Below are 6,000 nucleotides of genomic sequence, written 5' to 3'. Positions count from 1 at the left end.
ATATATTATTAAATTTAATACAACATTTTTTAATTAACATTATTATTTCAAATTGTTTTATAATAATGTATTAAAATTTTATTATTGAATATAGTACATTTATCGCTTTTTCATTAATTAAACCACCTATATTTTGGAATAAACAAATGATTTGTAATTTAATAGTTAATCAATGGTTTATTGAATGATTGATTCTCTAAACAGCACGAATCTTTTTATACATTTCAATAAAAGTTCAATGTTTATGATTTGAAAACAGCTGCGAATTGTTTCTTATATCGAGAAAAGTACAAAGACAATTTTATTAACTTTTCTTTAAAAAATGTAATTTATGTACACAAATCTATTTTAGGAAGTGTACAAGTATTTTCTGGTGTACGACAATTTTCTGGTCGACTTTACTCATAAAAAACACTGTTTAGTATATCCATAGTTTAACAACTATATAAAGTTTGTAAAATTTATTAAAAAAAATAAACTATAATTAACTATATTCATAATACTTATAAAAAGAAAATGAAATAAATAGTAAAGAAAAATTTATTTGGTACAAATATTATCCAAAACATCAATATTAAAAATTTGACAAAATTTACATTTTAAATTTTAAATTAAATTGGTTTGAGTTGTTGTACAATTTTGTCATAAACTATTGGACAACAAATTTGATATATTCAATGTATAAATCTGTTTAAATTTTAATCCAAAATTCTATTATGCCTAAACAAATACATATTATTTTATTTAGTGGAATTATTTTCGTTGTTGGTATAAGGTTACATATTTACATATTTAAAATTTTTAATGTTTTATTTAAATTGTATTATATTTTTAATAAAAGTTTAAAATAAACAATAATTTTTATTAATTGTTTTCATAAAATCATTATTCTTTTTGAACTTCTTTTTTTAAGGTAAAAAGGAAAAATAACAACTTATTCAAAAAAAGAAGTACAAAAAGAATAACAAGTAATAATTAAATTGGTCTTTATTTTGCTTTTATAATTGTTAAGATATTAAAGAAATACAATGGTTTCATTTTATGTGTTGTGAGAAGAAAATATATTATGATAATTAAGTAAAAATAAAACAATATATAACACTTGTATATAATTGTTAAAAAAGTTGTTGTATAATATTTGTTGGTAACGACGCAATGACTTAATAAAAAAGTAATATACTTTGACAAATTCTTAAAGATTTTTCATTGAACAAAAGTAATGTCACAATTATTAAACATAAGCCCCAATCAGAAATTAAATTATTCATCTCTTAATATATTATCAAAAACATATCAATAAAAATCTAAACAAATGTTTATTTTTTATTTACACATTCAAAGGTTTTGTAATGCACTAACTTTGTTTTTTCAATTAATTAAAATGTATACAACTTAGAGACAACTTAAAACGTGTAAAGTTATACATAAATTTTAATCGACTTTATTTTTTAAATCACATTTTTAAATAATTAAAGTAATTAAATTAATTTCATCATAGAAATTAATCAATACAACCCAATTTATTATTTTCATTGTTTGTGTTGTCATTAATAATTTACATGATATTTTGGTTATAAAAAGTTCTCAGCTGTTTAATGTAGTGTTTATCATATACTCTAATAAGTTATTATTCCGACATCTTTATTTAACATGATTAATTATTTATAAATTAAGTTGTGTTTGTGATAAAAGTATGCTTTCTTGTTATTGTGTCTTTGTTATTCGTAGTTTTATTGTATGTATTATTGTAATTTATAAACAATTAAACCGGTTGTTTAGGTTATGACAAATGTATTCAATTGTTCTTGATGACGAAAAACATTTTCATTATTTTGGTTTTATATTGTTCAATGTTTTTACTTTAAAATACTGTTTGTTAAATTCAAATATCTTTGGTTAAATAACTCATTTATTATTTATTTAATATTTTATTGACTGTTCAAAACAAAAATTAATACATTTTTTAAAAATGTAATATAATAAATTCAAATGTGTAACAACACATTCACTTCGTTGAACTTGTATGGGGATATCTTTCGTGTTGACAACGATATAATTATTGAACACAATGAGTATTTTTTAAATCAATTAATCGATTTGTTTTTAATATTTTCATTTATGAAAACTTTTATTTAATAACAAAAATAATTTAAGTAAGTCAAAATGTTATTTGTTTTTGTTTTTTTCATCACAATCCAGATATAAATTGGCAAACTTGCCCAAATGGTCAAGTTTTTGATTGAGTGGATACTTATATAGTAATTTAAATAAAAACTATATTTTATTATTTTGAAGAAATTGTATTTTATTATTAAAAAAAACCATTGAAATAGTAAATTATTTTTTAAGTGAGTTACTTTTTTAAAAGTGAGTCAAAAGCGAAGTAGTGAGTCATTTTTTGACAAGTGAGTTTTAAAAGTGAGTTAATAGCCATAACATCTAAAAACGGATGAACAACCTTTAGTAAATAATTCTAGATTAGACATCGGGCCCGTCTTCTAGAATTTGGGGTTGTTGGGCCCAATAAACTCAATTGCCGCGGGAAAATTCAAATAACACTTGCCCGCTTTTTGCAGCCATTCAAAAAATGTTATTTGTTTTTTCTTCCTTTTGATTCCTTTCTTCGAAAATAACAAAAATGATTGTTTAAAATAAATCGGATTTAAAACATAAAAATACCCAAAACAATAACGCAAACAACAAACTTGAAATTCCATTTAATTAAAAAAACCAAAATAAATTTTTTGTTTTTTTAATTAAATAAAAATATATTTTCTTATAAAACAAAACTCCCCAAAGCAAACAAAAGAATTAAACTATTTAACAAATTAAAAATTATAGTATAAACCATATAAAGATATTTTTTTAATTTTATTAAGTTTAGTAATTGTTTTTAACAATTATAGTCATTTTATGAATATTAAAGTTTATCTACAACAATAACATTATGTGATTGCGCATGTTATTTTCTAAACCTTAAACATACATAAACTTGTTTAGTATTATATTAAATTTATCGTTTTAACAATTTGAACTTTATTTACTTTTAATATAATTTAATTAGAGGTCCAAATGTTCCAAACGAATTTCTTTTTTTGACAAAGAGTTTTATTTTCCTTCTTTTTTTCTGATTTATTTTTGTCAATTTGTTTTGTTATTACATTCTTCGACATTACAAGTTTTCTTATTGTAGAAGCATTAAGTCTTGCTCTCTTTTTATCAAAAACATAATTAAGTAAACTAAAAACCCTTTCCGAATCAATACTTGTTGGGGGATAAATAGATATTTTCGAACCGTTCCTTGTAGCAACACATACTTATTATCTCGATGACATTTTTTCCAAAATTGAAGTGCGTTCATTTGAGTGTCGTTTTCTTTTTCAAACTCTTCTACTTCTTTTCTTATTTTTATTTGTAAAATATCATCTGTTGTTGCATCACTTGAAACAACATTGTATTGACATGTTGAAAACCTGAACGCAGACTTGATTGGTAAGCCTTGTAACAAGTCTTTCATGACTTCTTGTTAGAATAACACGCGTACATTTTCTTGTATTCTTATTGGTAGTTTCACTCGGTATTTTGGCGTAAGATAACAAGGAATTAAGTAGCATTTTCATTCAATATGGATTTGAATCGAAAAAATAAAAGCTTCTGCTGCACAACTTTTCCATTGAAAATTTGTGCAGCCGGGAGTTGTTCCTTCTTTTGATTGGTTGTAATCAATATCTTGGTTTTCAATTTGGTTTTCTGAATCATCACTACTAACAACACCATTGTCTGGATCATCGAACACAAAAACATTTGTTTCGACCTTTTTTATCTTTCAATTGTTTTTTTCTATAAATCATTTTATTATTCTTTTTTTTCCAATTTTTTGAGTTGTTCGTTTCTATATTTAGTTATTATTGCCTCTTCTTTTTTTACTTCATTTTGAACCTTTTTTCTTTTTTCTTTGTTGAGCTTTCAAAACCTTTTTTTCATTAAACTTTTTTTCTATATCAAAATGCTCCATTATTTCGAAAATATTCATCGCACTAACATCTTCTCCCCATAGTGTTTTTGGGTTAAGTACAACCCACAATTTTGTTATTTCATCAATTACTTTTGAAGATGGACATTTATCAGAAGAAAGCATATTATATATTGAGTTTAAAGACTCGGTAAAACAATATATTGAGTCAATCATATTCCAATCATCTTCAGTCAACGTACACATAGTTCCCAATTTAACCAGAGCCCCCTTATTTTGCTTCAGACATTTAAAGACTCGGAAACAGCTATTAAAACGAGTGGGGCTAAAAGTTTTTTCAGTACAATATTTTTCATTTGAAACTTGACAATTTTCCTTTAACATTTCTGTTAATTCTGGTGACATTTGTAGCGCCTTTGAAAATTTATTTAAAAATAATAATAATGATCTGAATTTTACAAAAGTATTGGTGACTTCTCCGAACAACAAATTTGATGTGTGAACTACACAGGTTAGTTTATTTTCACAAAGTGAGTTTAATTGATTATTTGAACTTCCATTATCTGTGTTTATCGCAAATAGTTTATTTTGAATATTGTTTCTTTCAAGAATACATTTCACTCCATTTGCTATTGCAGCGGATTTGTGACGACCCATAAATTCACCCAATTCCAACAATTCATCAATACACTCAAAGTCCTCCGTTGAAGATCTTAAAGTCACAACTATAAAATTTTTACCAAACTTTGATGCAAAATCAGTTGTGACATATGACTTCAATGGATCAATATTGTTGTTAAACTGGTTTTGTAAGTTGATTTTTTCATTGAAAATTTTATCTAGAAATATTTCCGTCATTGTTCTCGTCGAGTAAAGATGTAGTTCGGGTTCAAAAAAGTGTAGTAAATCGGCGAGACATGGATTGTCAAAGTGGCTGAGTGGAATAGATGCTGAAATGAAAAATTTCAACAACAGCTTTAAAAAAGCCCAAGTATGTGGGTCGACATTATTCTCACATTTAAGAAGATGGTCCTTTTCGTGTGATTTAAGTTTGTCGATATGAAATTCAAAAAGGTGCCGAGTCATTGAATGTGGTCCATTTTTTAGAGAACAAGTGATCTGTGTACCACAGAAGAGACAATAACAACAAGTATCGCGTGTGGAAAAAGGAGTATAGTATTTTTGATACCACTTTTCATTAACTATACTGGTTTTCATTGTTTGTTTTTTTTTGAGTTTTAAATAACAAATATACAAAAATGAATAATTTAATAAATAATGATTGTTAATTTTTATAAAGAAAATAAAATGTTATATTTTTAATGTTTTTTTTCATTATTTATTATAATAAAATATTGCCATTTTTCTTTTTTTGTTTCAATTATTTTTTTGAAAATAAAAACTGTTTTGTTTTATATGAACTCTAAATAATTTATTTTTTTTTTGTTTTTTTTGGTAAATAAACTCATAATGTCTTAAAAGTATCATTTTTTATTGTTATTTCATTTTTGGAATAAAATTTTTTTAAATTAGCATCATTAATTATTATGAAAACACGTAAAATTAAAAACACATAATAACCTCTATTTTACCAATTGATTATTTCAAAGTATTATCACGGCAAAATTAAACATTGGCTATTACGTTGCATTTTTGATGCTAAATATGGTAACGGGCACGATGTCTATTCTAGATAACTTTAGTAATCAAACTCTGTTACTTATTTTACAATTCCATTTTCCTATTTTTACAATTCCATTTTCTTATTCATTTTTTTGGCATCATTTATTTTTTTCTACTCTTTCTAATATATATACTTTAAATTATTAATAAATATTAATAAAAAGATCATATTAATTTCATCCCAAAATTTATAGTTTGTTAGTTTCTCCAATTATAACACATCCCTGTCAAAACAAAAACTATTTAGAATGGGAAATAATTCTAATGATTAGATGGATAGTATTCTACTTTTGTCCAAACTAGATTTAAAATAATAAATTAATTATAACTGCCAAAAGAAAAAC

Source organism: Entamoeba invadens, assembly GCF_000330505.1.
Source record: "Entamoeba invadens IP1 unplaced genomic scaffold scaff_1105074724775, whole genome shotgun sequence".
In the NCBI taxonomy this organism is placed as follows: Eukaryota; Evosea; order Mastigamoebida; family Endamoebidae; genus Entamoeba; species Entamoeba invadens.
This window is presented reverse-complemented; position numbering follows the sequence as displayed.